General features: G+C 42.8%; 1 protein-coding gene across 2 annotated transcripts in view; it reads right to left on the bottom strand.

Annotated features, from left to right (window-relative positions):
- Window positions 1-15400, bottom strand: part of BTBD7 (BTB domain containing 7) — a 55072-nt gene extending 39672 nt beyond the window's left edge. For both annotated transcript variants that reach the window (XM_082317953.1, XM_082317954.1), the window contains exon 1: window positions 15304-15400. The gene's annotated coding sequence lies outside the window, so the exon portion shown is untranslated. The remainder of the gene's footprint in view (window positions 1-15303) is intronic.
- Window positions 15401-24876: the final 9476 nt, after the last annotated feature.

Here is a 24876-nt window from a genome sequence, read left to right as displayed (position 1 = left end):
CAAACCTACTTTCATAGAGATTAGGCAGATAAATAACTAAAAGAGAAAGAACTTGAGAGAACGGACCCCTGCCATGGGCCCGAGGGTACACCCCACCAACTTGCCTGAACAACCTGAACCCGTCTCCAGCCCAGACACATGCAGGGCAGTGGCCTGGTGACCAATACAGAGCCCTGAGCCATCACAAAGGGATTCAGGAACAATCCCATGTTCAGCAGAACGGTTCTACAGCTCCCATCCACTGGGGAGTCTCCAAAGCAAGCCCGGGCCCTGCTGGCTGTTACTCAGTATCACTACTGGAACTACCAGCCAGCAACATCCACAGGGACAAGCACTTAAAAATGAAGAGAAAGTTGCTTGTGGTTGGAGTTCCAACTGTTTGTTCAGACATGCGTTTACGATCTACCGCATTTTCTCACCATCCTACTGGGGGGGTGTTCTCCAAGGACGCGGAGCTGACAGGAGCCGAGTATTACCTGTCCTGACCCTCCTCTTGTTCCATGGAGGAGGCACTCAGAGGTACCGGCACGCTCACAGATTTTGCTGAGGCTAGAAGTCTCTGATCTCAAGAGCATACACACTAAAGGACTGAATGCATATGGGACAGCGTGTCTTGAAGAAATTGTGTAACTGGTAAGTAATTCTCTGTTGAAAGTTAACAACTGACACTTTGAAGAACCAGCTGATTACGTAGCCAGACACACACGCAAATCCACGCAAAGCCTATTTTGACTCTCTTTTTAAATCCAGTCAAGCAATCAACCTTTACCATTATTCAAAATTATCTGGATGATACAATAGTAAGATGTAGCTGATACAGCTGAGAGGTTCTGGTTTGGATTAGTACTGTACAAAAATGAGGAACAGAATGTTCTTCATGATTTGGGTTTACGAATGTGTTATTTCATGATTTACTGCATTGGAAAGAAAATCCAATAAGCAAAATACCAGAACATAAGCCACCTCAGCAGTTACAGGCACAAGAGGGCAAGAAAAAGCAGATATAACAAGATTGCGAAAGTGACTGCATTGCTTAGTGCTTTGCTGAGAATCGTGTTCCAGCTATCACAAAGAACCCTTTCTTAAAGTTAGGCATGAGTTTTAAAGCACTTTCTTTTTCATGAAGTAGTACACTTCTCCATTAAGGTCCTGTAAAACGGAGGTGGCAAAAACCCCACAGTAGTCCTGGCCTTTTATTTCTAGATTTGTTGAGAAACATAGGACTGAGTTTTAGGAGGGGAAAAAAAAATCACCTGTAGCAATTTTCAACATGTCTGAAGAATCAGAGTGAAAGCTGAAAGAACTATATTCAAATAGAGTATAAAGGTGTGTAGTCTTGAAGATATGTGGACTTCAGAAAATGAAAAACTGAGAAGCATTCTGGCAGTTGAAAAGACACAGAAATTATAGGAAAAAAACCTCTTTTCAATGCTGGCTTTGCAAATAGTATTCAAAGCAGGATTTCTGATGATCAGCAAAGCAATTCAGAGTATGATGTGAATGTGTCACATCTTAAAAGCAATTAAATAACATCATCAGCAGGGAGCAACAGGTCAAATCACTAACAGCACTGTGGAGGCATGGGACATCAACATATTTATATTCCCTTAAATATGAAAATGTTCCAGCACCTAAAAAAAACACAAACACACAAGGCAGATGTAGACTAACTGAACTACAGCAGTACAACCCTGCACAGAATAGGAAGTTCCTCCCAAGCAACTTAAATGTTTTCATGCATTGGCAGATGAATCTTGATCTCTGTGCATCACTGATCGTTTCAGCTGGTTGCAAGTGCCCACTAATTCACCAAAAGTCTATTCTGATTGATGATACTCATATGAAAGACTTCACCAATGTTCCTGAAGTTGAATTCAAAACACTTCTTTTAGCAAAATCAGCAAGAGCTCACTTATTGCCCTCTAGGACTCTCTTGAAGTGAAGGGACAGCAGGTATTCTTCAATGACTTTACATTTTTTAGAAGTTCACTTGAAAGGAACATTATCCGATTCAGACATAAAACATCATTAAATCTACTTTGTAAGAAAATCAGAGAAATCCTATCCAGCAAATCTTTATCAATATCACTGAACAGAGTAATTAGGTATGAACATATCCATTTACAGGGCAAATGAGGATAATTCATTTTAGCCAATCTAGAATAATTGCAAGATATTCTGACATAGTGTGATACATTTTGAGGAGTCTGAAGGCTTTTCAAAAGGCCTCTTCTGAGCAAACAAAATCATGCTTTTGTTTTTTATGAAAGGCAAATCCCCTTTGGCATAATAAATATGTGAACACATCAGTTGGTTAAGACAGAAAAAGCAACATCCAAATCACATTAAAAGTACCTCCAAAAATGATCAGACTTTTTTTTAAAGTAGTCTGCTTTTTCTCTCTATCAAAGTTTTGGAAAACGCTCAATCGTCTTGTCAGGCAGTGACTTAAATCAGTGAAATTTCAGCTAAGTTCAGCTTCAGATACCAGGACTGAATACCACTCTGGTAAGACCACTGTCCTCCTCTATCTGTCTCCAGACACTGCCTGTCCTTTATTGCAGCAGTATCCTCAGCCATCGGCTTCTTTCTTCCTCCATGGAAAAAGGCAGCAGTGGAACAAAAGTAAGAATTCTCCACATGAAGTTATCCCACCTTTAAACAGTATATTTCATTGGCTTCCCACTCAAGTACCCCTTATCTGTCAACAGGATTGTTGCTTTTTGTAGAGGAAGGCAGGTAGTCTTTCCTCTCTGCAGTTTTCACAACTCAAATGATTTTGTTCTATTTTCTTTGAGAGTGCCCCCCAAAGATCCCTGTTTCATAGAGAAAGGGAATTCCTGCTCTTGCTCGAGCTGTGACCCAACCACAACACAAGATGCTGTTTTCAATTAGCAGGTCTACTAAGACAGGGAAATCTTGGCTCAAACCCCAACCATATGGAAGATCCGTCTCTGGATTTTAGCACTGCTGCCTTCTCACATCAAGTACCACCTCAGTGGGGTATACCATACAGTCTCCTTGTACTGGAGACATTTTCCCTTTTCTCCAGGCTCAATTATTTCACAGAAAGCCATTTACTCTGAATGAGGATCTAGGAGCTTCCTGTATACCATAGTGCTTCTGAATTCATGGCACAGTTACATTTACCACAGTTCCTCTCAGAACATGTCTCCTCTGAGAGTATATTAAAGTTACTAATAAGGCAATCCCAGGCACCGTGCTCTGTACCTGAAGTAAGCAGCACCCATCCTCCCTTACGACTTGCTATTTTCAATTCAGCTTCAAAAAACATCCTTTTGATCACAGAGTTTTACTGCCTTTATTAACTTCCACAGCCTTAAGAGGAACAGTGGTAGTCTCTGACGATGACACTGCTCAGGGTTTTCCCAACAATAGCTCCAGCATCCCAACCTCAAAGCAAACTAAAAATCTTGGACCCATGTACTGATCGGCCTTCCCCTATGGGTGAACTCTGCTCATAAGTCAGTTTACTGATTACCTCTATCATCTTATTTTGGCTGCAATCAACTCCTCATCCTGCCAGCCAGCCACTGTATCAGTAACATCATCATCTCGTGGTATTTCTGATGCTTGGAACCATTACCGACATCATTCCTCATTACTTCAGTGTTACTGCATAATCCTCTTCCTTTCTGCGCAAGCTTCTGAGATGCTTGGTGACAGAACAATACACATTTCATGTACTTCCACTGAAAACCTCCGCCTGTGGCTAAAAAAAGTTATTACCGATATTGCCATATATTCAAAACAATTTTCTCCACATCCCCCTCCTTCATATACCACTATTCTTTTTGTTCTGTACACCATCCTCTCCATGGATCCTTTTGTTATCACACAACAGCACATTTCACCCATGCAGCCTTTTCTCTTCGATATTAAAAAAAGTTTGAAGTATCAGTTGCTAGCATCATCTTTTAATATGTTTAAGACTAATGGATTCATCTATTTACAACAGAAAAATTGGAAGGTGGAACACAGAAAGGTGTGTTAAAGAGCTTAAAAGGTAATCTAGTTCAGTCCATTCCATGAGATGTACCAGGAATTTTATTAAAGAAACATTGATTTTCCTCATTCAAGAGAGCTTAAGTCACAGCAATAAAACTGACACATTTCAGCTACAGTTTTAAATAGAGTTTCTACAATAATAGTCACAAGCCACGACAAGTCTTGGATCCAACCAAAACACAGTTCCAGTCTGGATTCAAAATGCATTATTTGGTGTGTTTGGTTGAATACCAAATCAGGGTATTCTCTTCTGCAGGATTTTTCTCTCCAGTGTAATTAGCTCCCTGCACCAGTTCACAAAGTGGCCCAAGGAACGTCACCAGAGGAGGGAAGAAGAGCAAGAACAGGCTGCTTGCTCCCCACGGTCAAACGCAACATGCAGTTTGACTAACAGTCCCTTGGCTCAGCCTTCAAAAAATAAACATTCCCAGTCCCATGCACTCATTCCTACAGCAGAGCTGTCCCCTTCCATTCTAGCAGATATTTGGGAGGCCACATAACTCCCGTCAGGGACGTGACTGGACCATGGTTTTTGTTTGGGGTTGTTTTTTTTTCAGCTGATCCTCTCGTGTGGCTGCAGCAGCCTCTGCCCTCAAGTACAGCATTGTCTCTATCTTCATTCAGTCAACTACCACTTCCAATGTAAACATTTTAATGTAAGTCAGTAGCTATAAGACCACTCTTGCAATACGCTATTTCTCCTACGTAGCTCTTAAAAATTAAGAGTAAGAAAAAGATTACCTTCAAATTGTCTGCAAAGCAAGGGCAGTCCTAGCAGAAACAGGCTATTTACACAGCAGTAACTACCAGCAGGATTCACCACAGCAGTGCTCACTGTATCTAGTTAGCTGAACTGCTGTTTCTTCTTTGGCCTGTACTTCTTTTGCTCTGTAATTGTGCAGTGTGTTCCTCCTTTCAAACAGGCCTTGCTTAACAACCCTTCAGATAGAAGCCATTACTACTAAAGAGGTCCATGGGGGTTGTTGCTTTTTTGAAGGCTTGGAAGATTTAAAATTTGCAGTGACAGAATACACGCATCTAGGTATTAGTCATATGAGGAAAAAATACAAAGCCAAGCCTATATGCATTTTAATATATTCCCCTCAATCCAGTAAATTCCTCCACCGATGGGGAAAAGCTAAGGGCATATGCAGGACTCCCTGCCTGTCAACTCTTCACAGGTACATCAAGGCGACCTGGCACTACCCCTAAAGTCTAACTAACAGGGAGCTGTACCTTCCCCTCACTCCGCTGCTCCAGCCAGGGGGGTTTCCTGCTTCCCCAGAGATTATATGACCACAAAAGAAGTCATTTCAGATGGCTGATCCATCACACCACTGCTGGAGGGGGTGACAGGTAACAGACAGCTAAAAGAATTCTTGCAGGTTGGTCTCAGAATCAGCTACAACTGGAACAGGAATCCACTGCTGTCGATATGAAGAGAGCAGACTATTGCTAGTGAACTGCTTCATGAGTTCACAAAACCATACCCTTGTAGTCATCCTTTTCATTCTCTCTGAGCTCGGGCTCAGCCTCAACAAGCCACCTGAGCCTGGCCCCAGGCTCACAGGCAGAGTCCTCCTTTGCAGCCACTCTTCCAGAGGCTCAGGTTTCAGTGGTGACACTCTGCCTCTTCTCCTAACATCCACAGTCACTCCCAGATCTACTCTGCTCACCGAAGCAGGCAATACAAAAATCAAACTGGAAAATTCATCATGCACGGTATTTCTACAACAATTGACTCATTCGAGAGCTTGTAAACTGGTTATGGACTGCTGCCACCCTGAGCAAGTCTGAAATTCCTGGTCAACCCACAGGCTGCTTTCCTTTCATTTAGTTGCTTTTAAAGTACAAAAACGCAACTAACATGGTAATCTTACGCCTGTTTGTATAAGTCAGCTATCTCTGTATATACTAAGATTTTAACAGTTATTTAAAAGTTTGCACATTTAAAAGATTTCTCCTTTGGTTGGGCTTTTCTATATGGTCAATTTAAATTCATTAGCTTCAGCGGAAAATTTTAAGAGCCACACTGACTTCAACAAGTAACATTTATATCATAACATCTGATGCCAAGAAATCGTTCTATGCCATACGCTTCAAACATTTCAGCTGTTTTGAAGACGGATATTTTACTACATGCACATGAAAGCATGTACAGTAGCAAAATACACTGGTATTGCAATGCTTCCCCTCACAAGCAAACTTCAGATACTTCCACAAACTATCAGAACCCTCAAAAGTTCTCCCCCTCAAAAGAACCCCTCAAAAGTTCACCAGTAACTTTAGTTTCAGTAGTTACCTCCAGTAATACCTACATTTAGATTCTATGCAAGTGTAGCAAGAACTAAATGCTCACAAACTTTGAAGTGTATCCTCACCAAAAATACCGAAATCCATTTCAAATGAAACAGAAAAGATACTTTCTCGATGATAAAAGCAATCAATTAAGGAAGGAAAGGCTTAGTCAGAAAACCAGTCTAGTAGTCTACAATTAAGTTGGAGCTTTGTTTACATTTTCCCCTTGGCAAGAAAAGGAAGTTATGTCTTCCAGATTTCCTGCAACAAGCTCTCTCCACATTTCTAAAGCATTAATTCTTTTGTCCTGTAACATGAACACGCAAGTTTTACAGAACAGTCAAAGAAGCATCGCACATGTTAACATGTTGTTCCTAAAAACAGATGCACCAATCATTTACGCATTTAATTTAATTAATTCAGCAATATCTACACATACCTCACGTATGCAGACTTTTGAAGATTGCACAGTTAGGAGAGCTTGTGGGGTGTTTTTTTTGTTTAACTATTTGCTAAAGTAAATCTGCCCTTTGAGCAGACTGATGATATGCCTTAACTCTTCCCTCTCCCTCCACAAGACTTGAAGCTTTTCAGCTGCCCCAGAACATCCGAAAAAATAGATTTTTCAAAGAAATCAAAGAAAAGTTTTAGTACAGTCCAACAGACTTTCCTTCTAATTAGAGAAGTTACACCATTAAAACAACCCATTGCTCTTAATCTCATTTTAGACCAAATTTGGTTCTTGTTTCTCTTATCCACAACTGTCCTTGATACTGCAGTTTCACACTCAAAGCAAGTGCGAAAGGCAGAAAGGGAAGCCTTTGCCACCGTGTGTTATACTTACCAAACCTCCTTTGATTCTTCCATTATTTGAGAAGTTCATCAATATATGGAAAAAAGTCAACATTGCCACCAAAAAAGCAACCTCACTTCCCTCTCTACCCAGGTGATCATTCTGACTCAATTCTCCATTCTCTACTTGCACATTCATATTCAATGAACAAGAACAGTTTTTAGTTGCATCAGTTTTCAGATTAACAAAAATAAAAGGTTCATTTTAACTTAAAGGAAACAAGTTAATCTTGTATATGTGGAAAAAAAGAAAAGGCAAGTTCCATTTCCTTCCAAATTTAAAACAAGGATGAAACTCAGATTCACAAGATGTTTAAATAAGCATTCTCATTACTGTAGAAGATCGCTAGTGCTTAATGCAATTCAGCCTTGATGCAGGTAACACCTAGACACAAAATGTGACATTTTCTAATTTAGTTCTCCAGAATAATAAATTGGTAGCTAAAAACAGAATGAAGGGAGAAGGGAAGAAGGAGAAAGGGAAGTAGAACCCTGAGATGGTGGTGAGGAAATATCTAGATCAGCCCAAGTCTGTTAATCCAAATTGGCAAATTTTGAGCCAATAATCAACTGGGGAACTATGCAGTAACACAATTACTTCAGATATTCTCAGCAGTAAAACTAAAGTATCTTGAAAAACTTACAGTAAGACAAAACAAATTTTATCTTCCTTAAAAAGGAAAAACCCCAAGTAGTACGGACAGATCTTTTGGAAAGTTTGCTTTAGGGCTGTACTTCTCAGTAACGTCATTTTCAGAAGCCTTGTCATTTAAGCCTGAAAACCAACTTTAAATAGTAAATGTCCAGGTTACAGCATCAAAGATCTTGGTTGAATGCAGTTAAAAGACAAGCAGCTTTGATTCAGTGCAGAAATACATACAAGAGGCACTTTACCAGGGGTTACCAAGTCTTCAGGCTTGTGTCTAGAACTACGAAGTACTATTGGAGAGGGGATAACCTTATACTGTATGACAACCTTACTGTGCTAGAAGGGTATTTTGGCATTTCAAGCCCAAATGCACATTTCAAGGAGTGTTTAATAAAGGACTAAACCCTATAGAGATTTTAATGACTAAGTAAGAAGCAGAAAGTACTTTCTGATGCAAATCATGTATCTTTTTATAAAAAAAAAAAGGACAGAAAATTATTCTCTTAAATATTATCTTTGGCTATACAAAAAAAGTCAGCCAAGTTGGAATTTGAGAATCTGAGGCAGAATCTGACGTTCTTATCCAAAATTCAGATAAGCTAAATCCCCAAATCACTCATGAAAATAAACTGCAGAGGATATGGAGATCCTTGGTGCATTGGGAGGGTGGGGGGACTCACAATGACACTGACCAACAACAACTCATGCTGTTATATACATTCCTTTGCAGGAATTATGCTTACATCCAGCTCACCAGTAACAACTGTTGCCTCTCAGGAGCTGAAAAGTACTGACACAGCTTAGATGCTTCTTCATTCAGTATCGAGGCCATCACTACACTGAATTACACGAAGCTTCCTGTCTCGAGTGTGCATTTTGTCAACTCAGCATTCTTCTGCCATGCTAATGTCTGAAGTATAATAAACAACCCATTTCAAAAACTTCCTAGAAGTACCTCATTACAGACTGACAAAGGTACCTTCAACTTAAGATGTCAGTATAAGCAATTTGATTGTATTTCAGTGAGCTGCAGTCACTGCTAGAATGACTTTAAAGAAATCCATGAACCTAACATTATCTTCTCTGCCTGCATTCTCGAGATTTTATGTATTTCATTTCACCACTTGAGACATTCGAAATTGAGATGCCTGTTACAGGATGAGCCAAGGTATAGGACACCAGCCTTTAATATATGCCCATACTTGATTAGTCTGTGATTTTTTTTTTTTTTTAACGGATGATACAAAATTCCACTATGTATATGCTTCTTGGAGAAGGGAGGAGTGTAGGCAATCTTCTGGTCATTCAGTTAAATATCACAAGCAGCTTCAGAGGTAGTTAACCGTCTATGTATTTTAAGAAACAGACATCTGGGTACATGAGAGAAAACCTCTAAATGCCTCCACTTGTACAAAGTACTTCAGAACACCCTCATATTAAACCCTGCAGAATATACATGGATGAGCACTATAATTAGCACAGCAGCAGAAAGGCTTCAAATAGGACTTGCATCTTCCTAGACAAAGTCAAAGATCACCAAATCCACAGCAAACCCAGTTCCTCATTTCCAGTAGTCAAGGAAACACTTCCCCCCTGCCTCCCGCCCCCTTTACATCGAGTCATCATGAGAACAAAGCTAAAGCAGAAGATCAAAAAAGCTGAAAGAATAAGGCAGCACAAGTCCAGAAAATTTGTCTCATTGAATTCTGATTAGATTTGTTATTTTAGAAGGCTTTTTAGTCAGTTCTCAAATAGCATTTCCTATATTGGGGTCAGGAGAAAGAGTACAAAAAGGTACTTCTGTCATTCATACTGATTATTTTTAAAGCAATTAGAAGAACCTACCCATCACAGAAGTGTTTTACATACTTCATTGCAATGCAAAGACCTGTGGTAGCAGATGATAATAAGCAAAGCAGCCTTCTAATTTCTCACTAATGCAATGTGATCTACCTGGTCATTCAAAGAGTACTTTAATTTGCCTACAGATAGGTATAATTTTACTAAGGTTTGATGCCTTCACAAGACTTTAGTATTCCTGCTTTTTGTATTCCAAACCTTGATTCAAATCCCAGCACTGGACTATAAGAAAGAACAGTCTTCTCTGACCCAAACTAAAGTTTAAAACACATATATGAGAACACACAGACATTTTGCAGCTCTACTGATCCCACAGAGCTTCTGCAAGTACCGGGTCACAAAACAACATGCCCAACTAAAAGACCAAACAGCAGTTATTTATTACATTGCTGTTTCAACAAACTCCTTTGAGTTTAGCCATCGTTACCATCAGTAGAACTGTAAAATGGTTTGACAATTATCCTGAAACAGAGTTAACAAATTTTGGACAAGGCTTCCAAATTAGAGAGGAATCTTGCATACCATTAACCAGCTCGATCTATATCTAAAGCACTTCCCACTACCTAATACTGAAGATTTGAAGTGATGAAGAATGCCAAGAAGAAGAGATTAATCTTAAAAGCTGCAAGTTGGCATGCTGAAATAATCCTATATCAAAGAGGACAGAGTAGAAATAAAAAGGCTCTTAAAGAAGATGAGGAATGGCAGCAACAGCAGCACTAGAGATTCTTTAAGAGAGATTTTGAAAAATTAAATTCTACCCTTTACAATTTATTATGGTGGAATGGAAACAGGATATGATAAGAAAGAAAAGCAAAGAGGGACAGAAAAAAAAATCCAGTCTTTCTAATACGGGAAGAACTGAACATGTTTGAGTGTCATACAGAGTGTACAGTATGATCACTGAATTTAGACAAGATTTAAGGACAAAGATCAAATACGATTTACAAAATGATCAGACATTTATACAGATAACAACTACTGTTAGAATGTCAAGTTCAAAAAAATAAAGCAAGATCTCCAGAAGATACTTCTGAATCTTAGAAGCTGAGTTAGGAAGATGTTACCCTCAAATGTTACACACACACACACCCCCCCCAACCTTACTGAAAGTTTCTTCTTAATCAGTTCTGACTGCTATTATTTTTGCATGTTTTATCGCTCTGGTATAACGTGGTAATTCCTATTTTTCATTTAGAGAAATAGTTTAAACCCACTGATGACAGAAAATCCCCAACAGACTGAACACTTGTCTGCAAGCCCACCAGTTGTTAACGTACACATTCAGTAGTGTTTGTTGTAACCTTGCACAACACTTACACCCAATGGAGCAATCAAATCGGATTTAAATTTAACTAATTATATTGTTATGTATGTACTTCAATCCAACACACTTTAAGCAACTCAGTCCCACCCCCAGATCCCCTTTACCTGCCCGACCTTGCCTCTACACTGTGCCAGCAAACAAACTTTCCACAGCAATGTGACGACCCAGATCAGGGACCTGATCTGAAGTTATTTTGTGTTTTAGTGGTTTATTTTTCAGACAGATCAGTTTCCTGCAATGCTTCAGAGTGAAGCCATGTAAACAGCTCTACCGAGACAGCTGAGGGGACTGTGCAGGGAAGCAGGAAAAAGCAGCTGGGGACTGCAAGTGTTTAAGCCAATTTTCCCACTAAGCATCGATCAAGAACTTCATGGTCATCCTTATAAAGCAAGAAAGCTATCTGCCATAGTCCCAAGGACAAAGAAATGTGATACTTCAGATCTCCTTTAGTTTCAGCTAAACCTCTGACACAATCTGATCTCTTTGCTTGAACGCTGGAAACTGAAACACCACAGACAGAGAATAAGATGATGAAAGCAAAATGGTAAAACTTTACAGAACTTCAGACAGCAAGGTATGAAATAAGCGTTGTATACGCCATCACTGATACTCAACTCCTTCCTATCCTTTTTCCTCTTGCCCATTTCTACTCTCCCCACCACACAATTTTCACTGTTTCTACATAAAACACGCAAGGATTTCAGATCTCCTAGCATCCACTCATTATACAGAAGGCATCATTACAATTGGCATCGTTCTTGGCAGACATGCAGGACAGACTGGATAGGCACAAAATGCAAGATTAGCATCAAACTTTGCATCTGCAGTCCCTTCTTGTTATAGTTCAGGCATACTGGTAAGTCAACACATGAAAGAGTATTCTAAAAATCTGCAACAGCTTCTGTCCAAAGATTTAAAGTTACATTGACAAGCCTCATTCTTGAAAGAGCCTGGGTAATGAAACAGATCAATAACTACATGACTCACTAGAAGCTCATCTAACACTCACATCTGAACTAGGATTCCCAGTCTCCACTGCATGCACAATAAAGTTTGCACAGCAGTTTTCCAGACTTGTGTGAAAAAATGGTACAAGCCATTGATCTGGTACCAGAAATCAAAACTCATGTAAACAGAAAGGGTTAGGGCCATTTTCAGAAAAAAAAAAAAAACAAACCAAACCAAAAAGACAATTTAGAGTTAAGACTGAAACTAGCAGTTTTATAACAGGACTTACCATAAGAGCACTCAGATTCTTATCAGTATTATTAAGAAGATAGTTATTTCTTCTTAAGAGCAATTTCACATTTTATCTATAGATCTTTTGTTTGATTAATGTGAACTACATGCAGTCCATGTGAGATGTCCATAGGTTGTTTTGATGCATCTTACTTTTTGTCTCTGAAAGGCAGCCAGCCACAACTGTCTTGGTCATCACCGCAGCCAAGACATCAGAGTATGTTGTTCTTTTCTTGCATGTGGTCTGGTATTTCAAAACCAAACTAGCATCAGGGTGGCAGGAGGTGCAGGGCTAGTGTCACACCTCCTCCTACGGCCACGTGCAGGACCACAAGATACCACAACACCAATGAAGTCTGCGAAGCAGGACAGAGGAAAACATTGTCCAAGCCTAGAATTCATCCCCTACAAGCCTCTAGGTTAATTGTCATCAGTGACAGCTATAAACCTGCCGTCATGTATGCAGCAACTTGAAAGGCCGCTTTCAAAATGAAGACTCAATATTTTGTTAGTCTATTCATCAAGCTCTGACAGCCCCACTGAATTAAATTCAAACAGCTGGCTGCAAAGACAGCGCATTCTACTATAATTTAAAAATGAGCAACATACCTTCACAACACAAAGTTTTGAGCTTCTTGGACAAGCTTGAAAACCAAGAGGGGAAAACAAAAACTAAAAAAAAAAAGCTAAAAAAAAAAAAAATCGCTATGACAAGTTCATGCAAGTCTTCCAGGAGCACTTATAAAAATAATTCTGTTCTTTCATGTATGACTCTTTGCAAATCAGTCAATGCCAGCTATAAGCATTACACCACTACTGTATCTATGACTCAGCAAGGGAATCTGGACATATGAAGAAAATTCACTTTCATTAGTAAGAAGCATGGATTTAAAAAAAGCCAGCATTTACAACAAAGCCACAGAAAATGGCTCCAAGATGACTCGTGTCTATGTTCCTTGTATGTTCAAACATACAAAATTAGATTAGAATGTCAAACCCGTTTATATATTGGCTAAAGTTGGAAAGCAAGTAAAACAATGCTTAGTGCAGCTGAGCCGAAATACAAAGGATTCAATAGCTTTTTTTCATCTCCAGTGAACAGAAACAAACACTGGCTGTACACTCTACATAAAATACTGAGCTCTGTTTCCAAGATTACCTGTATGTAGTTCAACTATGCAAGTCTAACTTTAAATCTGAATAAAAACCAGAGAGCAAATCGGCAGCTTCATGTTGTAACTTAAGATACAAGCTTCATTCGCTAAGACAGTTATCAGAGGTTTACATATAAGCATGAACAGATAGTAATGTTTACACAGCAAAATAGCAAGTTCTTAAATGGCTCAATTATGCTTTGGTCCATCAATTAAGAATAGTTAGAATTAAATTATTCCAAGGGAGAAAACATCACAAGCCGTACCTTTCCAATACATTACCTTCATCCAGATATTCTACAAAATAAGCACTCAGACCTTGCCTTTTGAACACCACAGTCCACAGAGTCTGTACATTACTAAATAAAAGACACTTGTTCCACATCCTCAGAAATAATCTCTACAGAATCTTGTTACGTTGGCAGCCCTCTTCGTCAATAAGAAGAGGAGGGGAGAAAGAAGGAAGAAATAGTTTTCTTGATTCCTTAAGCAAAAAGTTCAAGTAGAGAGGGATCTAAACTTACGAGATCTAAAAAGGAATTCCCCTTCCCGCACCTCCAAATGTAAAGAAGCACACTAATACAGAACTAGGATAAAAGTGGTCCATGGTTTACATTTGAAACAATAAAGGAGAATCTTAGAAGACTAATCCTCTTCCCTAACATCTTTCAGACAAATAAGGTAAAGTTTTAACTCATCAAGCTTCTCAATGCCTCAAAAAAAGTTACGAGCACTCAAAATTTTGTATCTAAGATTCTATTTTTATTTTCTCCATTTCTAAATGAAAACAGCATGCAATGTGTGGTAAAACCCGAGATGACCACATCCCAGTGGCACATCTGCCAAACACTGTAGATTTGTGTATTATGTTACACTGGTTTGGAGCAAAGCCTCGAGCAATGCTAAACTCTTAGACAAATAAAGTATCATTGTACCAACACGTATTTTATTATCTATCCTATTTTATGTCAGCACTTGACACGTGTGTCATCTTTCACGCAACAGCCTCAAACGGGATGGCAGGGGAGAGCCGGCAGAAGCACGAACCAACAGCAAAGCACTATCCCACCGGCAGCAGGAATATTCCAGAGGCACGAGCACGCACATCATCCACAGAGCTCTCCGAGTTCCTCCAGGAGCACCGCGGTAACACCTATGCGGAGAGGAGCAAGGCGGAACCCCGCACCCCAGGGCGGCACCAACCTGAGGGCCTCAGGAACGGCCACGGGACCGGCCGAACGGCCGGGCGCACAAGCGGGAGCCCCGCAGCCCACGGCGAGCGAGCGCGGCGGCTCTCGCACCGGCCGGACCCCAGGGGAGCACCGCGGCAGCGGCACCGCAAGCCCCACACCGGCCCCTGCGGGAGGCGCCTCCAGCAACCCCCCCCCCCCCCGAGAGCTCCGCGGGGAGCGGCGCCGGGGCCGCTGCCGCCCAGCGCCCGAGGGCCACGCCGCCCCGGGCGGGCGGGGAGCGCTCCGCAGGGGAGGAGGCGTTAAGGCAGGACCCGACAGCGAGAGGAGGCAGAGGCGAGGCCGCTGCCGGTGCTCCGGAGCCGGGACCCCTGCGGGCTGGGCCGGCCCTCCCCCGGGAGCGGCAGGAGGAGGAGGCAGGCGGGAGGCCTTGTGGGGCGGCGGGGCCCCGCACCCCAGCCCCGCCGCAGCGGCGGAGCCGACGGCGGAGCTGCGGGCGGGGAGTGACGAGGCGGGCGCGGGAGGAGCCGGCCCGCAGCCGGCGCGGGGCGCTGCCGGCCCGGGGGGGCGCGCAGCCGGCCCCAGCTCGGGGAACCCCGCCGCGGGGGCGTCGGCGGTCTCGCCCCCTCCCCTCCGCCGCCGTGACACCGAGCCCGGCCCCCCTCCCAGCCCAGGCTGGCCGCGCGGCTCCCCGTGGCGCCTCACCTCCGGCAGCCGCTCGCCGCCGCCATCCTCCCCGCTCAGCACCGCCCGCTCCCTCCCGGTCCCGCTCCGGCCGCCGCCATTTTGATCCCGAGCCCCAGCCTCGGCCGGGCAGGGGGAGCGGGCACCGCGCCTGCGCAGCGGCGCTGCGGCGCCCGGGCCACGTGGTCCGCGGGGGGAGGAGTGGGGCGGGGCGGGGCGGGGGCGGGCTGCGCTGAGGGGGCGCGCGGCATGGCGGGTGGGCTGGGGGCCGCTGCGGCCGGTGGCGGGTCGCCGCTGTTCGGGGCCTTCCCCTGTCACCGCTGTGGCGTGGGAGGAGGGAGCGGGAGCCGCGACGTGTGATGGCACCCGTGCCGAAGGGGAGCTCGGGGGCGGGGGCCCTCGGCAAAGCGACCAGAAGGCGTTACTCTGAGAGCCCTCACGCGTTCCAGTCGGCCCGGGCTTCGGGGGCCTCCCCCGCCAACCAGCAAAATGGAGGGTGGGCAGGACGGGCGGGCAGGGTGCCGTGGGGCTGCCCCGGCCGGGAGAGGTGCCGGCCCGCAGGCCTGGTGTCGTGAGGGAGAGCCGAGGCCGGGCGTGGGGAGGCGGCAGGGCAGGTGTGCCCCCGCCGCCAGCCCCCTGCCCGCGCCCGCGTGTTTCGCTTGCTGTGTGTGGCAGATCTGGCAAGCTTGTTACACCCAGGTAGAGAGGTGTCTGCCGTGTAAGTGGTTTGTCAGCACACGTTCTTTGTCCTTGAGTCTTCCTTAAGCTGCTTACATTAAGCATACATTTAGCTCTTTTCTTTGCCAGACTGCTATGAGCTTGTTACAGACAGGCCACGGTCAGATTCCAGTTTTATTGTTCATGCTAGGAATACTGTTCACCTGGAAATAAACTACCACCTTCCCCATTTCTGATAACCTTTCTCAGCATCAGAAATTAGTATTTCACACATCTAGGTGAATGCTTGCAGCTTTTCCCGCCGTTGCTGGTACCACTCCTGCTACATTTTGTTCAAAGGTGCATGTAGATACAGTCAGGATCAGAACATATCAGCCACCATGTCTGTAAGATCACTGTTTTCTAAATCAGAGAAAGTGACAAAAAATACACATCAAAGTTTTACTAGAACAATAAAACCACTTAAGTAAGCCAAACTACTTGTGCTCTCTAAAGGAACTAAGCACATGAGTCCACATATGAGAAGGTCTGAGAAAAGAGTTTCATGCACAGGCCAAAAATCTGATGAATTCACATGGCAGAAAATATTCAGCAAGCTGAAAGCCACATCTGTGATCATTCTTGGCTGGTAAAGGCGAGCTCTGACTGATTATATCCCCTCCTGACTTTGCTGACAGTCCATTTCTGGAGGGAAGCCTTCCTCCCACTTGGCATCGCGCTGTCCTCCAACCATGTCTGTAATTAACTTGCCTCAATGCAGCAGACCTCCCTAACTACCATTTGGCGTAACATCCCATAATGCTGAGCAGCTTACCAAGAAGCTAGGAAAAAACAGCCTCTGATATATTTGCCCATGCTGTAGACTGTTTTCTTACTGGTTTCAGCCTAAAAATGAAGGAGAAACACAGTTGGGCTGATGGACAGTATCTTGTACTCCTTGGGGGTTTAACCGTCTTAGTTATTTATATGATCTCTGATATTGTAGTGTCTGAAAGAACCACAACATTTGACTTCCGTATGCACACAGTCCCAGAGTGAGAGGAGGGAATTTTTATAATTGCAATTTAATAGATAAAGTTCACACTGTCAGGGTGATGCTTGTATCTGTTTGAGGGGGACTATGCTCTGAAAATGTTATGTCTTTGCAAGCTGTTGTTGCTGTTGTCAGGAGAGCTAATAAAACTGACTGGCAGGCAGAGCTCAGCCTCTTTGAGCTATTGCCTGCTACAGCCTTCCCATCCTCTATTTCTGTCTCTTTTCTTGCGCCTGCCCTAACCCGCTTTCCGTTCCCTGCTATTAGGAACCACGATCATGGAATACCACAGACACAGTGCTCAGCTTAGTTCTATTTTACCCTGGGTTTCTGTAGAAATGTGGTATATATGATCATATTGCTTGCCTCTGCATATATGGGTTTAGGTCTATGACCTCTGTGCTAAAAATTTTTTAACTCTCTGATCTGTTTCTCATTTGGGTCCTTATAGACGCTGCAACTACAAAAAAGGCTTTGTTTGTCTTAGCCATCAAAGTCAAGCAACCAACAGACACAAACCTATAGGAAACTAAACTGCAGTAGTTTTAATACGCATGGAATTGTTAATTTGAATATATCTGTTAGGAGAAATGGTTGCAGCCGAGGTGTCTAAAGATGAACAGTGTGAGACAACCCCTGCCTCTATACGTCATTCATGATTTATAATATTGTTGTTACAATTTTAGCAGTGGCTTCCTGAGACCAGCACAGAAATAAGAACCAGTTGAAGTTAAATAAGAAAGATTCAGGTCACAGAGCTTTTAGACTGAGGGGAAATAGTATGCTAGCTTGGTTTTCAGGTGGCAGGAACTAGTTATGAATTTGTTGCCAAAGTTCTGTAGGTAGGTGAAAACATCCTTTCTTCCCTCCAGCAATCCTGGCTCATAATCTTACAGGTAGTAAAAATGAGAAGAAGGGAAGGAAAAGAAGTCTTGCAGGCTGAATGTTTGCTTTGTTAGTGCTTTTTTATATTCTGATATCATAAACCAAAGTGTAGTCAAAACGGATGGTTAGATCAAAGCACCAAGATCTTGCTCACCAATAATCATCCTTTTAGTAGCTAAAATAAACCTTCTCTCTTATGACTCAGAGACAAACAGTGTGTTGGGTAACAACTTGGGGAGGCATCTGGCAGGTTGGAAGTGAGGAAGGCCACCATGTGCTTTCGCTTCAGACTTTTTAAAGCATAGATGTCACCCCTTGGCTGCAGTGCAGTGTCATTATCTTGGAGGACTGTGTGGTCTCATGGGCTAGACAGCTGGGAAGTGCACCGAAAGCAAGCTGACCAGCTCCTTCTGCCACATGGGACCTTGGTGCAGGAGACAGGTTATCAAACACTGAGTTACAAACCTTGCTGCGGAGGAGTGGGAAATGGAAGCTAATTGCATTTACATGCAGGTGAATATGCTTTCTGAGCTGAGAGGATAGGAGATTCACACCATCTGACAAACACCCCCAGAGTATGTGCACTCACATCACTTCCCTGATCACCTAATTATAATCCTCACACCACGCTCTCAGAAATAAATTGATCTTCCATTTTTAGCAGGATTGAGATATGTTTGGTTTGATCGATTTAAAATAATCTCTTGATGTCCTAATGAGCAAAATCTTACATATGCCTTAAGTATTGTAAAATGTCATCTCCTCTTTAGAACAAACAAAGTGCAGAATGAGATGCTGTCTGAGCCACACCACAGCTCTCAGTACCTCTGCTCATACAGAATGATGTAATGCTTTATTCATGTTTTTGCAGGGACTTCTGTGCAATACTTACTGATGATAATCACTGTACATACACATTGCACTTTATCTCCAAATTCAAGAGTGTTAGTAGGAAAAATTGATTATGTGCTACCACTTATCAAAAATAAAACCAACCCACATGTCTATTATAGTTCATTTACCCTTCATTTGCATGAGGAAGCTCAAGCTTTGAAATGCCCTCTGGATATTTATCAGAGTTTATTGAAGAGAAGATACACTTGGAAAAAAAAAACAGTTCACTTCCATTGATTCATTTTTCGCCCATGATTCATTTCTTAGACTTTTGGATGTTTCATTTGCTTTGCATTCCAAATGTGTACTGTTTGTTATTATTAATGATGTATTTGTATTGCTGTGTTGTGTGGAGGCCCTAATCAAAACAGGGGTCCTGCTGTGCTGGATGGTATGCCAAACTCAGATTGAAGAGCAGCCAAACTCTTTTTGTCATGTCAAGACATGACATGACATAAAACCCATGACACCATCCACTCAGTACGTGCTCTACAGAATTTACAAATTAACTGGAAGGTGTGATCTTGCAAGGTACAGAAAGCCTACTGCAAACCAGTGAGAAAACGGGATGTGCGTGATTTTCGGTGAGAGCTGGGGTCACGCCACATGTTGCAGAAGGTGCCTCTGGGTGCTTACTACAGAAACAATGTCAGCTGCCTGCCTTAGAGAATGTTGCTGTAAGCAACACCTTTTTATTCATGACCATCTGAAGTGTGACCTTCTAGCATTACAGATGAAATCCTTAATGTCCAATTTATCCCGACTTTTTTGTTAGTGTATGTATCTCAGTTCAATTTTATGGCACGCATGGCAGTAAATCATGGCTAAAGAAAAGCTTAGAATATTTAAAGTATTATCTGTTTATTGGTAACTAATCCACAATAACTGAATCCTCAAGGGCTGAAAAACAGATTGAAGACTGATGCTTATTACGCTAAACAGGCTTCATTTTTTATTAGTGATAATGATGAGATTCTGCAAATATATAGATCTGGACTATTACTAGCTCTTTAATTTTATTCTTTGTCTGTTTTCTTTCTTACTATCTGAGCTTTTCTCACTACCTAAACCTACTTTAACATTTCGTAGAAGAAAGGTATTCGCCATACTCATATACACATTGCTCGTTATACACCATCTGACAGCCCCTCAAAGAATAGACTGAAGTTGACATGCAAGCCACAATAATTGGATTTCTATAATCAGTGATGGCAGAGCAAGAGATGTGCTTCCTTGCGTGAAATAGGTGGCGTGGAAGCACAGCAATGACAGCAACATGCTATTTCTGCCCTGATTTTGCTTGTTCCTTGAGTCACCAGATCTTCACACAGAGAGGAGGAGCACCCTGTGTTCTGGCAGGAGAGCAGAGGAAGGGAGGTGAGGGTAGAGAATTTTGTTTGCTGCAAGCAGGAGAGAAGGAGGCTGCCCTGGGGCAGCTGTGATGGGGATTGCCACCTAACTAGCTGCTATGGGATCTCTGCCTGTTCCGTGATGAAGCAAATTCCCCATCAGCACACATCGGGGAAAGCTAAGGGGCACACAGCCACCCTGCGCTTCTGGGAAGCCTGGAGAATTTGATGAGGTGAAGTAGTTGCAACGAGCAGGAACAAAGTGCAAACTATTACCTCGAAGGAGGTGTTAAACAGGCCCTGCCTGGGGCAGGTCGCAGAAAATACACGTACATCGTACATCTAGGCCTTTGAAGAAGCATGAGGAAAAGAAGTGACATTAGACTCCCATGTTAAGGTGAGGAGGCCTGGGGACAGACGTCTGTTTGTGGGACAACCTGGCACCTCAAGAAAAGAAGACAAGGTTGGTGGTGATCTACGCCAGGAGGTTAAACCTTATGAAACTAACTGCCTGGGAAGTCCATGGGCTGACAGTGCTGGGCAGCCCATGGCCATTCCATTTAGACAAACTTACATTGGGAGACTCAAGATCTCAGATTTAAGCACAGAAAATTGTTTCGCCTGTGTGACCTTTATGTAGCTAACTTGTGCCCACGCATGGGGAAAAATCTCTCACTGTGATCACCAAGGCATATCCTAAAAGGAATATTACCTCCTTGTAAATCAAAGGTCATTTGGATTAACCTTTAGTTGGATCCTTAAAAGGGTTTTTTTATGTGTACAGTTTGTTTTTTGTTACTGATGCTACTGTATCAATGATGCTTTTGGTGAGGGTATAATCACCCGCCCTGTGGCTGCATTCCTTGGTAAACGCTCTTTGTAGTTTGTCAGTGTAGAGAAAGATGCCAAAACCAAACCGCTGCTGATGACGGCAATTGCTTGCTTTGGCTGTGGATACCTGCACTGCTGGTGTTTTCCCACCACTTAGTACTTTATCAAATGATCCTTTTTTTTTCCCACAGAACCCATTTCTGTAAGCAATGTGCACTATGTAAGATGGTCGCTGAATGAGCAGTTACTCAATATATTGATCTCTCCTCACAGTTCAGTATGGCACTATGCCTACTTTGCTGCACGCTTCAACCTCTCTTCAAAATGCAGAGTTATTAAGTTCCTAATGCCCTTTCTGTGGCATCTGAATGCTTCACAAGCACTAATGAATTTTCAAGAAACAGTTGTTAAATCCACCCTGTAGATTACAATATGAGGTACAGAATTATTCAGGTGGAGAATCTGCTCCTTGTGGGGTCTCACTTAGGGTGCACAGGCTCATACGTGTCCTTCCCAGTACTGTAGCTCTTGCTGTGTTCAGTGCGTGTTTCCCGTTCCGTTCAGTTGCAGCTGTGAGTCTGCCCTTTTGCAAATTTGGCACCAAGATTTCAAGTCAAGCAGTCAGAACATGAAGAGCAAACAGCTAACCACAACTTATGAAAAGTTCAAGTGATCAGCTGATTATTACATTGTAATTCTTTGGCAGAGGCAAGATTGGATTCCCAGGAGAGCACTTAGCTATGAGACAGTCCTTTTTCGTCCTGGAATTGCTTGCCTCATGCCATCTGCACCTTCCAAGTTCTGCAACATGCTGAGCAAAGGTCAACATATGGACAACACTTTATTTTTTAATGTACTTCCCTGATTTATACCCAGAACAGATCCATCCTGTAAGTTATCTGTCTAGTTAGACCCTGCTATGACCCAGTTGGATCTGGATGTTGCAAAGTGCAGTTACTGATATTAAAAACAGCTATCCACTGGAACCTAGACAGAGGTTTTGAAGTGACATAGCATCATCTGAATTCATAGCACTGACTGGAATTTGTCTATGTGCTTAATGTATGGATAAACTAACGAACTGATTAGGAAGTTCATGCTAGAAAAATGATTGTAGTTGATCAGTGAGAGGATACATGATACAAGAACTGATGACATGCATATAAAGCCTGTTCTTTGTGTTCACGTTGCTGAACTGGTAATCCTCCTGACGTTTCTTGATCAACAGTGGACGAATCTTGCAAAGTTATTACTGCTACTTGCTCTGCTACCTTAATAAAGAAACCTGGATGATGAAGCTGCTGTCAAGCTGAATAGTGTCTGGACAAGACTGAGTGAGTCTGGTTTCTGAAAGAGGTAGGGTTAGAAGCAATTGATCATTGTCAGTGAAAGAGCAATGCTAGCAACACCTTCAGATGCTGAAAGTTTTTGGAGTGCCAAGTGAGAGCAACAGGCAGAGTGGCCAGCAGTCAGAGAGAGAGGCGCCCTGGAAAGAAGCAGTCAACATGATGGAGATCTCCTAACCTCCCTAAAGAGAGCTGAGCACTGCAAAGGATTGCTTTCAATCAGCGAAATTTTCCTAGTGTCAAATCTAAATCTCCCTTACTACAATTTAAGTTCACTACTTCTCGTCCTGTCAACAGCAGACACAGGGAACAGATTATTCTCTTACTTGCAACTACTCTTGCAACTACTTTTATAGGACAAGTCTGGGAGACAGTCACCTTCTCCCCCACTTCTCTTTTTAGACTAAACAATTCCAATTTCTTCAGTGTTTCCCTGTGGATGTGTTTTGTAGTTCTTCGTCATTTTCCTCACACTTCTTTGTTGTCTTTGTGATTAGTTCACATCTTTCTTGAAGTACGGGTCCCAAACTGGAAGCCAAATTGCAGCACAGGTTTTACCAGTAGCATGTGCTGTAGGGGACTCCTTCAAATACTTCACGGATGATGCTTTTGTGTGTACCTCCCAATACAAGCACCTTTTTCTCCAGCAGTGTAATACTGACCCAGGTTTAATTTGTCATTTAGTGCATCTCTGACATTGTCTTCTGCAAATGATTGAGTAAGCCAGTTTGTTATCTTGTGTTTTGTGTGCAGAATATTCTTTCCTTTCTTATTTGTCTAAATTTCTCTCCATTTTTATGCTGAATTGCCTGTGACTGAGTCAAGTTGGCTTCTTGTTACACGCATCTCCTGTTCTTTCTTCACTTTGGGTTACCCTGCACCGTTCATTTTTTTCTAAGGAAGTACCAATTTTCTGAGACTCCTTTTCCCCTTGGGCATGTTTTCCTTAGCATCTGTGGGTTTATTGAATTTCATAGAAAGCAGAGTTTATGATCTTTATTTTACTGTTCATCATCACTCCCTTCATGAAAATGTGGAACACTGTTATTTCATTGTCTCGGCTGCCTTTCCTCTCTACATTCTCAACCAGTTCCTCTCTCCTGCTTGCAATCAAATGGAAAGTGAGCTCCCTTCTAGCTGTATTCTGAATAAACACATCACCAACGCCTTCCAAGAGTTTGCTGGACAATCTGTTCTGTATCTTTTTTTGCCTAATATATGTGCAGATGGCAAAATCTCCATTATTTCCAAATCTGGAGCTTTGGCTGATTCTGCTAGCTGCTCTCAAACAGCCTTGTCTGCATGATCTGCTCTGTTTAGTGTCCCTGTGACACCACCCTTGTGCATTTCCTTCTTTATCATTATCCATATGTTAATATTACGGTCACATGGATTATCCCACTCCCAGTTGTACAAATTCAGTTGTAACTGGGTTATTGTATTTAAGATTCCCAGCGTTTCTTGTCCCTGTGTTTCTTTCATTAATATACAGATATCTGAGATGTTCAGGGAATTGACTCACTGTCCTTCACATCCTCCTTATGACCCTTATGAACCCAAAGCACAGATACTGTCCCCCTTCTTTACAAGGTGGACTGAATGTCTGCCCAGTAATTTGTAGAACAGTGTTTCAGTGCTCAGAGAACCCAAGTCCTTCTGCCGCTACCATTTATGCAGACAAGTGCTCATTTCCAAGATGTGTCTCTCACTTCCTTGCCCTTCATTCATGACTGGAAGAAGCAAAAAGAGTACAAGCTGAATCTCCTGCTGCCTCGCCCTTGCTCTTTGCACCTTGCAGTTGCTTCTGATCCCTTCAGGCTCTCTCTTAGCAGTATCCTTGGCACTCACACGGATGAAGAGCATGAGGAAATAATCAGTGAACTGGCGGGGCTTCCTCATCTCTTTCCAGGAGTTTGAACGCACTTCTCTTGCAACAGCAGGGCAGAGTATTGTATGGATCTGCCCAGTTCAGGAAAGGTTGATGCCACTTTTTGTTTCCTCCATGGAGGTTGTGTCTTAGGTCTTTTGGGGAATGTGGCTTTCCTTCCTTCACCCTCAGTGCTAAATCCTTGCTTGCGGCCTGGACCCTGTCTCTTTTACTTCAAAAGCAGCTGACTTCTCGGAAGAGCAGCTTATTCACCCCCAGCTGCTGTTGCTTCTGCAGACTACTCCAGCTGGCCAGCTTTCCTTCTCTGCATGCTGACCTTAAAGAGTTTGAGAAGCAAAGTAAGTTGGTTGGAAGCTCCTGTCCTGAGGTACTCTCAGACTATGCATGAAGAGCCAGACCCTGGAAAGGAGGAAGCTATGAAGCATTGACTGCGGATTTTTTGCCTTAGAAGGCCTCTGACTGAGAGGTGCATGAGAGACCAGGGTTGGCCGTACCGCAGCTGGGACCGACCCACGTTTTGCTTTCTGACAGTAGTGGTGCTGATCGTGCCAGGGAGATCTGCAATTCCATACCAAGCCACAAGGCATTTTAGGGATAAATGAAATTTTATTGACAGGTTTTGGTTAATAATTAACAGTTAATGAAAACCTATAACTCCTACTATGAGATCCGAGATGATGTTAAGAGTGT

Source organism: Platalea leucorodia, assembly GCF_965183815.1.
Source record: "Platalea leucorodia genome assembly, chromosome: 7".
NCBI classification, from domain to species: Eukaryota; Metazoa; Chordata; class Aves; order Pelecaniformes; family Threskiornithidae; genus Platalea; species Platalea leucorodia.
The sequence above is the reverse complement of the archived record's forward strand: the minus strand, read 5'-3'. Positions and strand labels throughout refer to the sequence as shown.